We start from the raw sequence: 11,923 nt of genomic DNA on the forward strand, positions 1-11,923 counted from the left end.
CATTTTCGAATCCATCCATCTGTAACAATCATATGTCTATCTATGCTTTCTAGTTGTTGAAATACCCATAGTAAATGAACATAGTGCATGCATATTTCTTTCGTTTTCCTCTTTTAAATAATTGAAAGCAGACAAGGAAATCGCACGAGAACTCACAACATGAAGGCTTGCAAACAAGAGATAGAGTCTATAACCAAGATAACCAGGCACGGTTCGAAGAATTTCAAACCTAAACGAGAGAACAAATGCCGCGTGACCACATCAGGACAGAGGTAACTAAAGCAAATGAATTCCACTGTAATTCTTTCATTTATAAAAAAAATGTCTGTACATACATAACAAAGTCCAAATATAAGCCTACAAACTGTTAACAATCCAAATGAACCAATAAACCATAGACAAGGGTTTAGGGTCGGCCTCCCTTAAATACAGTTTCACAATTACAAAGGAACGAAATAAAAAGGAAGGACTGTATCGAATGAGCCCAGGTCGCATAACAATGGCAATAGGACATAGATGGACAAGTGTTGAAAAGTTGGACTCACAAACAATCTACAGACCCTAGTCCTACACACGAATTGAAGACAGTGGCAAAGCCTACTAGGTAAGAGCTGAGGCATTCATACCAAGCTCGCCCACTAGCAAACCCCCAACCTGCAAGTTGAACCAAGGCAGGATTGTTAGATCAGCTATCAATAGTGAAAGGGAAAAGCAACAAATAACTACACACGTAGAGAGTTTCTTTTTCTTTACCTGGAGGGTTCAGAACGCACACAAAGCGCAGGTCATTGAGCCACAAACCTTGGTGACCAACTGAGACCAAGGAATGAGTTTTGTTAGAGACAGAAAAATAGAGGGATTAAAATAAATCATGGACGAATAGATTACCTGAAGAGACGTTGTGAACAGAAGGAAGCCACCGCATTTGCAACCTGAATGCATGCACAATACCATTAAGTTTAACCAGCAGAACGACCTCAAAACAAACAATAACCGTGGAGTAAAGATAAGTCAAACAACCACATAAGAATCGTAACCATATACTCGTGCAAGTGAACAGAACCATCATTCTGTGTCAAGGAGCCGAGTAAACCAATCACCAAGACAGACAATAGAGCCACCCAACAAGTAGCGGAGCCCGTAGCCGGTGCGTAGCGAGAAAGAAGACAAAACTACTTATAGACCAAAATCCTCACTATATTCACCATGAAGAGCGAAAAACCAAAATCACTGAATGCGAAATGCCGAGGGTTTTGCCAAGTTCAACAAGCGAGAAACGAGGATCGAGGTAAGTACAGCTTGGCTACATCATTAAAGTGTTACCATAAATGTTCCACCCACCGTCAGAAAATATTGGTTAATTAAGTGTGTGATTAGTGATTAATCATAAACCAAATAATTATGCAATCCTACCAAACACATATTGTTAATCAATCACGAGACATACATTAATTAAGGGCTATACACCGAATTGCCAGCTGGCCTAGTCACTTAGCACCTTCAAATTTAATGTTAGACTATTGAACAATAGTCCACCATCAAATTAATAATCAATGAATAGTTAATAATAATAATAGTTTCAGCTTAATAGTTAAACATAATTAACAAAACAAATAAAAATTTAACTCCTTGGAAACTCATTTTAACAGTTATGTTTTCTTGTCTTCGTATCGAAAGAGAGAGATCCCAGAAATGCACTTCTCTCTCTGAAATGATATCTAATTTCCCAGAATCTCCCAAATCATGATTTTGGATTGGTCAGCTTTCACTAACAATCTGTGCTCCAGTTTTGTTTTTTCTTTGATAATGACAACAAGCGTGGAAATGGAGGGACAGAGTTCTTGGCCTCTTGAACACTCATGTAAAATACACAGGGAATTTCTACAACTTTTACCATGTCGATGGAAACAATAAGAAGGTGAGCATGGCGAAACTATATAAGATGAAAGAAAGATTCGGCTGCAAAATTCGTATGCAATCATCCGTGCTTTTGCGCATTAATTTCTAAAAGGGATTGGGCATATCAATATTCTCGAAACTAAATTTCGAACACTTCCCGATATGGATTTTTATTCCCATTCTCTTTCTCGATTTTTCAGTTATATGGATTTGGCCTTCTATGGTTCTTGAATTTGGGTTTAAGCTTCTCTATTTTTTAGTTATACGGGTTTGGCCTTACATGGGAGTTGAACATGGTTTAACCTTCCTCATTCTTTTAACCTTTTGGAAGATTTAGTATGCAATTTTTTAACGCCCAATAAATCTCAAGGAAAGTGAATAGGGTTTAACGCAATGCCATCACTATCATTTGGAAGTGGGAAGATTAGTGAGTATAGATTTTCACACTTCTGAAATTTATTTAAGAAATTGTGTGTAAGAGATTTCTAATCACCAAAAAGCACACTGATATAAAATGAGGACTGATAAATCTTCATATAAAATACTACAAAGCATCGATTGAAGTAAAAATAATAATTTATTTAAGAGGGTTAAGTGGTCATATCAATGTTCTAGAAACTAAATTTCAAACACTTCTTGATTTTGCTTTTTATTCTCGTTCTCTTTCTGGATTTCTCACTTGCCTGACGCTTCCTTTCTCTATCATCACTTATTTTCTTCTCTTGACTCATTGAGCAGATAGTCCACAATGTGTATGGAATGAATAATGTATATATCACAGCGTTGTGCAATAGTGGCAGTGGAGAAAAAACATGCCACAGTCGATGGCGCTGCTAGTGGGTAGCAATGGCAGCAAGGGGTAGCCACGAGCACGTCTGTTGCTGCAGGGATTATCTAGAGCTAGGTACGATAGATGTGGCAACGACTGCTGGGCGGGCAGTGGTAGCATTGTAGTGCTTGTGTCAGACAATGACATTTTGCATAGGACAACTCCGGTGTGTTAGGTAAGTGAAAAATCCAGAGAATAGAAAGTTAAATCAGGAGTGCTTAACATAATTATAAGAGTAAAGAAATATTTTTTTCCATATTCATTATATTTTTTTAAAGGTGAATACAAGTTAGTGGTAGAATCGCTCAAATAACTTTATAATATTAATAAGTTTTTATACTTGGTCAAGTATAATATTAATTAGGAATTGAACCAAAAACCGTAGATATTTTGTTTTATGCTGAAGAAAACTGGCAATTAAGCCTAATGCATTATGTAGCTACTAATTAATTATACCTCCCTAAAATGCATAATAAATCTTTTATATACTTTGGAATGTCAAACCTATGATCAAAGGGAATTGGTTAAAGAATCAAGTTGATTTATGGCATATAAAATTTCCAATCATTTCAAAAACAGTGGAAACTATAAAGTAATTCTTAATAAATCTTTACAAATTGGACAACATAGTTTAAAGGCTTTTTTAATTGAATTTGTCATGCCTTTTTAGAGAATTCTAATGTAGTCCAAGGACCGTGGGTAGCACTTCATGGCACTGATTTCTTTTCCCAAAGGATAATTGGAAAAATCTGTTAGTCATGTTACGTAATTACATCCTCAAGTACCAAGGCTTCTTTAGTATACTAAGGTCTTAATCAAAATCTCTCATGTTGTGGGGGATATGACTTACAAAATACTCCATGAGTGTGATTTATCAAATTATCATATATAAAATATTATTCACAATTTATTTAAGGGATTTAGGAGGGTTTTATTACTTACAATATTAAATATTAACAAGGTATCTAGGAGGGTTTCATTACATTGCATGTTACATATTTTTTTGATATGAGTAAAGGAATATGAGTTTTTTTAAGCTTTAGGAGGAGCATGTTACCTCACTTTTTGATCAATATATCTCTTTATCAATTCCTCTTTTTCGAATTGTCAAAATGGAAAATTATAGATGATTCAATTCCCTCTTTGCATTTAGATCATATGAAGAAAGGTACCTAATCTTAAGTCTCACGTATTCATATCCCTCTTTACATTCACTTCATAAAAGGTTTGCAGCCTTAACTCTTGGATATAGCATTAGAGACTTTAGATATTTTAAGCCTTTTTTTTAATAGAATATTTATGTGCAAGGGAAAAGAAAACATGCACATTCAAGAAATATAACAATAATTTGATTTTGGTTTAAAGGGTAAATGGTAGGGAAAAGAAAAAATTGCATATTGACATTGTAATTTTCAATATTATTATTTGTTAATTTTTATAAAATAGATACACATTAATTAATATGAACATTAAACATAAAGATAATTTTTTATAGTGGAAAATTAATTTAATAAAAGAAGTTTTTTATCTTTGTAATTTTCTAGTGAAATTAAAAGAATTTTATAATAAAATGTTTAATATTTTAACATAAGTGTTACATGGAAACTTAGTCCTTGAGATGATTTTCATGTTTTTAACAAAGTATAAAATCTGAAGGTGTCAATGCTTAATGTATTGAAAAATCTTATTTCATCCTCCATCCCATATACATCTTTTTAAAATATTTTTCTAAGACCACTAAACATGATCTTAAACCAGAAATGAATTTGAAGATGCCATATTTATCAAACAAATTGTTATTAAAGAGCAAGGAATATTTGTTTTCGTGATAGCACTCTATATCTACTAAGAGTATTACAAGCCTCCATCACACACCATAGGGTCCAAGGCCCTAATAATGCCTTTGCTCAGACAAGAAATTCTCATCGACTTATCTACTATGATGAAAGACTTTAGCATTGGCCCTTAAGTCTTCTGAATGTTGGTGTGAAGTCCTATTTAGTGATCTGACAAGTTTTTACATCTCAGCCCAAACCCTAAACTGTGAAGTGCGTAGGGTTTCCATATCAATGTAATGCAATATTTATACATTTGATATTAAGCTTTTATATAATTCCTATAGATACACAAATACATGGTTATCTAAAATTATACATCTTGTCACCCTTTTGAAGAGAAGAGCACAAATTTCTTCAAATAACATAAGTATTTATGTTATTTCTTCAAATAACATAAGTATTTATGTTATTTCTTCAAATAACATAAGTATTTATGTTATTTCTTCAAATAACATAAGTATTTATGGACATACAATGGACCTACCATTTATTTTGCATTGCTTGATATCTATTCATGTCTTTTCTTTGTTTAAGAGAATTTAGCATAGTAGCAGAAGAGATCAATAAGTTCTATTTTATTCTAGGTGTATCCAGAAATTTTTGCACCTACGATTAAATTTTTTAATAGAAATTGCAGTCTTTGAGGCAAGCATGAGGACACCTACTCACTCTTTTATGTTGGTCATATTGCTATTTATATGTTGGCCATACTACCAATTAAATTGAATCTCATTGTCCCCAATAAAGTTATAAATGATTTAAATTTTATATTAAAAAAAAGTTAATTATAATTTTTATTTTTATGAAATTATAAATTTTAAATTCTCAAAAATATAATATAAATAAAAAATAAATAAATATTATAGATATATGAAAGAGAAAAATTATAGTATATGTAAAATTAAAAATATGAACTTCTTCCTCCAAAAAAAATATAAATATTTCATTCATTCCACCTTCTTTATCTCCGTGTGCAGAAATGGTTTTCCAATATGCTTCCAATAAGGCCAATCTTTAATTATTCTAATCAGTGTCACTATTGTCTCAACACAATATCATTTTTTTTAATTTTAATTTAATTCCTTTAATTGCATTAATTATTTATACAAAATAAAATGATATAAAATTCATTAATTTTGTATTTCAATTTTTTATTATTATCATTTTTAAAATTAAAAATTTTGTATTAACATTTCTAGCTTCTCAATTTCCCTCACTGATCCAGTAGATAAAACTTAAAACGAAAATTAAAATGGCCACAACCATGGAAGTGACAAGAGAAGATCGCATATTGAACTCAATCAAGAATTGGGAAGAACTCAACACCCACACTATCACCTGAAATAAACCTTAAAGTACCAAACTCAAAAGCCTCATGTGCATGCACTCCGGGACTAGAACAATTTCTTGAGAGACCAATAGTTTCCAAGGCTGAAAGTTGGATAGTAAAACTCAAACTCCACAACATACCAAACAAATGGTAATTGCACCAACTTGTGTGAGTTCAAGTGGGAGAAAGAGGGACATATCTAATAAATAGAGAGTATATTGGTAGAAATTTTAAGAGTAAGGAGAACATTATTAATGTATCCATTACCTAACTACACAATTCCTAAACCTAAAACATCACGTCAAGAAGAATCTCCAAGTATAAGCCTATAACATTCACCAAATAACAATAAAATATGTTTGAATGGACTAATCCATACCTCATGCAAGAACTTTGCATAGTTTCTGAGCATAAGTGAGTTGCTTGGATTTGCCTCCAGTATTTTTTGATAGTAAACATTTGTATAATTAGAAATAAAACAAAATTGGAGATTTCCTGATTCCCACCACGAATTCCATACCCTCTAGCTATATACATGGCCTCATCCATAGTGTCCAATGAATATTGTGAATTTGTCACCACGAGATTCCAACTAGAACCCTCTTTTCCCCTCCTCCGGGCCTCATAACCTCATTTTTTTCGATATAGATGAATTCTCACTTCCCATCTAATCAACAATAGCTGGAACCTTATGGTTTGGTTTTAAATTCTATGGAGAGCTCATATGGAGCTCGCCTTCCAAGTCCCATGTCAGTGATCCAAAAGCACCAGAGCTGGACAACAACTTTGCATATTTGCAACAGTTGAGGCTAGACTCGGGTTCCAACACCTTCAGAGCCTTAATGTAGCTCATAATGGGACTAGAAGAGCTTCAAAGAAACAATTTTGAATAAAATAAAAAAATCTAAATGAAAAAATGCTAATATCTTATGAAACTCAGTTCAAAATCATTTTATTTTAGCTCAAAATCAAGGAACATAGCAATATCAGATGGATTATTTCTACCAATTGGATTTTCTTTCCTTGCACTGAATTATCAGACCCTGCTTTTACTATTAAAATGTTGTAATTAAATATCAACAGGGTTCTCAAAGTTTGGAAGCATATATTTTTGAACGACGTGTATCCAAGTATGAAAACTTACTATGTTGTAAAGGGTTTTGCTGAAAATTTGTTAGGAATAATACTATGCTTAGCTTCTTAAACAACGATGGGTTGGGATGTATTTGTTTCAAATATCTGCAAAACGTACATGACAAACAAAATATTGGATTCCTGAGATATTTGTGAGGATCAATTTCTATGCTTTGACATAGAATTCTCATAAGAGAATGGTTGACTTCAAATGAATTTGGGTTCCCAAAAGAAGCAAATAGGAAAAAATTTAAACTTTAGAACATGACCTTTATTCTATTTTGTTTAGATGAAAAAGAATTATTTGAAATTCAAAAAAAAAGATCATAAACAAACTATGTGACACCATGCAGGGTAACCCTTGAGTTAGGAGTCTTCTATGTTGTTAAAAAATGGTGGGTTGGGATGTATTTGTTTCAAAGATATAATCCTTAGAAACCTAGGGACAGGAAGTCAAGAAAAATTGCTTATTGAGGAGGTATCTCCTGTGACAATAAGAAAATATTTTTGTATTATCCACTCAAAATCAAGGAACATAACAGTCTCAGATGGAATATTTCTCAAAATTAGATATTTTTAAGTTCCTTAAATTCACATGACTAAATAGTTATCTCCAGAAAACTCTATCATCATTTTATAATTGATTCATATGAAATGAAGATTCAATCAATGGCATTCCTTTGTAGTGTAGTTTCCATTACGGGGTAACCCTTGAGTAGGGAGTCTACTATGTTTTTAAAAAATGGTGGGTTGGGATGTATTTGTTTCAATGATACAATCCTTAGAAACCTAAGGAATGACATTCAAGAGAAATTTCTTATTGACGAGGTATCTCCTGTGACAATATGAAAATCTTTTTGTATTCTCTGCTCAAAACTAAGGAACATAGCAGTCTTAGATGGAATATTGCTAAAATATAGATTTGTTTAAGTTCCATAAATTCACATGAATACATAGTTATCTCCAGAAAACCATGTCATCATTTTATAATTGATTCATAAGAAATGAAGATTCAATCAATGGCATTCCTTTGCAGTGTAGTTTCCATTTTGATGCTTAGACTCAAGTGATCTTATAACTATGTTGCTTTGTATTTTTAAATTCATACTTGGCTCCATCTGAAGTGTTGTGTCACTTTTATTTTGATTTCATATTGGGGATTTGGTAGAGGCATGAGTCATGGGCAAGTGGAAAATATTTAGATAAAAATGTGACAGGTGATATCGCGGCCTTAGCTCTTGCTTTGGATGAAATTGTTGTGTTCCCCTCTAGTTACTTTAATAAAAAGTTTGCTTTTAGAAGTCAATATAATCTTGAATTTAAAATTATGAATGAACATGCTAATCTTGTGTGCAACAGAAACATGAACAAAGTCAGTGGGATTTTTATTGAGCATTTGATCAGCTGTAGTTAAGGAGTAAGGATGAGGTCCAAACTTCACAAATATTAATCTAATATTTCAGGCAACATTATGGGATACTTTTCATTTTATACGCAGTGTGGAGTTTATTATTTTAGCCACAAAGAATTCTGTTCATGATCAAAATTAACATTGACATGCTTCACTCTATATATATGTTTGTTGAATAAGTTGAATTCAATGTTTGTTAGATTCCCATTTTTCTCTGTTGTTCTTATTTATGGTAGTTCCCTACGGCGTTTCCTTTGCAACATTAGGTGCAATTTCTTGTTTAATTTCTTTGACATCCAAATTTTAATGAATGGAGATCCAATTAGCTAGTGGTCATTTCACGTGCCTACTTGGAAGTAGTCGTGCATTCCCCTAACATTATAACCATATATGGAACACATCAATGAGTAGTACAATGCTTGAAAAGTTGAAAAATCTGGTTATTCCATCTATACTTATAATGTGCATTATGTTTATACAAAAAATTATACTACAAGCACTTTAATTAAAATCTATTGATAATGTTGTAACAAGCTGTTATCAATTACGTGTTACAATAATATAAATTAAGCATGATTTTTAAGTATCCTACTTAATGCTCAATGAGATGACTCTAAGAATCTTTCTTGTGTAATATAACTTCATTCTCGGTAGTTTTTTTATGAATATATCAAAAAGTTAATTATATATTTTACAAAATTTTATTTCAATTTCTCTTTTTGTCATACTATTTCTTACGAAATTATATTTTTGGTGCCACTATAAAATATTAGATTTTTATGTATGGAAATTGTAAAATGTTATTGCAACAATAAATAGTGGTGGCATATTTTTGTTCTAGTCTCAAATCTACCAAATTTCTCTTCAACCAAATTGTTTCACATGTTGTGATGTTGTTCCAAATATACTATGCTTCTATAAAATATAATGAAATAGTTGGTTGTTTCCTTGAAAACCATGATACTACAAGTAATCCTAGCTTGAAGACATAGCTTGATCAAATAATCTCTATATCACAAACAAATCCATCACAATCACTATCTTTATAACCAACCAATCCAAAATTAACAAACTGTCAAATTTCTTGTTCCAAAACGATACCTCAAAATTCATTTTGTTTCTCAAGAATGAATTTTAGTTTGACTTTGCATAAATCTACAAATTAAACTCACTTCTAGTATCTAACTTTTCTCCTAATTATTCTATAGATAATAAGTTTTCATTTATGTGAATAAGTGTGCTCAGAGATTACTATTTCCATTTGTGAAGAAGTTTTGTAGCATATTTTTGTTGTGAATAAAAATAACATCAATCATTTTCTTCACTTCTATTCCAAAAAGTAATACAACAAACCCAAATCATTCATTTGAAGTTTAATTATCATAGCCTTTATTAACTCCTCCACTAACTAATTACATGAGTATGTAGGTATCAAGTAATCTACATATTAACACATAATAAGCACATCATTTATACCATTTTGACTTCATATATGATATAGGTTCACTTTGTCTTTTGTCTAATCCCTTTTTTTAGAAATTATTTATTTATTTTTCCCTACCATGCTCTTGGAGCTTATTTAAGTTGGTAAACAACCCTTTTTAATTTGTAAATTTTAAGTTCGTTTCATGTAACTCCATATCCTTGGGTCTATTAAGCATAGACTTCCACTTTCAAAACACCATTCAAAAATGTTATTTCACATCAGGTTGATAAACCAACATCAAGTTATTAAACCAACTAATTATGTTGTGATGTTAATGCTAAAAATATCCATGTTATATTTATTATCGTAACAAGAGCATATGCTTCAGGATAGTATATTCCTAGTCATTGACCAAACCCCTTTGCTAGTAATTTTTCTCTATGCTTTTATATGGATCCATCAGTTGCTTATTTTGTTTTATAGACCCATTTTAGTCTAATGTCTCTTCTTTTTTTTCTTTTCGTTTCTTTTCTTTTCTTTTCTTTTAGTAGAAGGATCCATAAGCTCCCATGTTTCATTCTTTTTAATATTTGAAATCTATTTATCCATTTCTTTGCACCGTTCTTCCTATTTTACTACATTAAAAAAATGGATCTTCTTGAATTCGATATAATAAAGAAAATTTAGAATATCCATAAATTTCATTTAAGAATTTTACATGTCTAGGAGGAGGAATTGACTTGAAATGAGGCATGACATTAAATGAAAATATGGATTGGATGTAGTCTAATAAGTACTTAAACTATTAGTTGGATTTGTAGAAATCGAAGATTCATCTTCTTGTATAGTAATTTTTTTTATTTTTATTTTGCACTCTTTGATTCCATTCGCATCATTCCTTTCCATCAAAAAATGCATCATGACTAACCAATAAATTTTTAATTTTTAATTTATACAATAAATAAGTATTTTTCTCCTCATAATAGCTAATAAAGATGTGTTTAACACTTTTATCATCTAGTTTGTTTTTTTGGGTTCTTTCTTTAGTAGGAACATGAGCGTAAGTGATATAACAAAAGGCTTACAAATGAGCTATATTGGGTTTTCTACCACTTCATGCCTAATATGGATTCATATTTTGCACACTTGTTGTTCGATACTATTAAGCAAAAAATATATGTATATACAAATTTATCCCAAATAATATTTGGAAGATTTTTACCTTTCACCATGCTCCTATCCATCTCAATAATTATTTGATTCTTGCATTTGACCACACAATTATGTTGGGGAGTATAGTTTTTCAACTTTCTATAAATGATATTGTTTTTGCAACAATCATAAATCTCATTAGAATTAAATTCTCACCCTCTATCTATGTGTGATTTCTATAAGACATAACCACTTTTCTTATCAACCCATGCTTTTCTACTAAATTCATTCAAGAAATTAATGAAATACTTAGACAAAATTTTCTTCTCACTTCATGAATTTCCTGCTAGAAATGAGTCTCTATGTTACTTACCAAGAATGAAACCTTCATGAAATTAATCATTGTGATCAAATTAATCAACATGATCAACCAGAGGTAATCATTTGACCATTTTTTTTATTATAGTAATTTTAAGTTTGTTATATTTAGATGTCCATACCTCATCATATCCAACCTTTAATGATCTATTTACTTCTCAAGAAAAATTTAAAACATATTCTATTTTATAACATAATTTTGGATATAAAATTATTATGATTTTGTTTATCTTATGTAATGCATTGAATGTTTCAAAAATAAAAAATAAAAATAAGCTACCCCACATTCAAAAAATTATCTACTAAAACAAGAACATATGTGCCCATCTCTATTTTTTCTCACATAAATTAGCTTGTTTCTCTTGTGCTTTCCAACAATTAAATTCATAAAAGCTAAATCATTTACAATAAAGACATTGACCTTGGGATTTTCTATATTTTTCCCTTCCAACAATATAATTTCATTATCCCTTTCTTTGTTATTGGCATAAAAATGTCTTCCTCAATCTCCGTCTTTTCTATTTAC

The 11,923-nt window shown here is 31.1% G+C and overlaps 1 pseudogene; it reads right to left on the bottom strand.

The window, feature by feature from the left end:
* Nucleotides 1–884: 884 nt before the first annotated feature.
* On the bottom strand, nt 885–6,749 carry LOC149162001 (uncharacterized; annotated as a pseudogene).
* Nucleotides 6,750–11,923: the final 5,174 nt, after the last annotated feature.

Source organism: Pinus tabuliformis, chromosome 5_2, assembly GCF_031772625.1.
Source record: "Pinus tabuliformis cultivar Carrire ecotype Pingquan chromosome 5_2, CPIR1, whole genome shotgun sequence".
In the NCBI taxonomy this organism is placed as follows: domain Eukaryota; kingdom Viridiplantae; phylum Streptophyta; class Pinopsida; order Pinales; family Pinaceae; genus Pinus; species Pinus tabuliformis.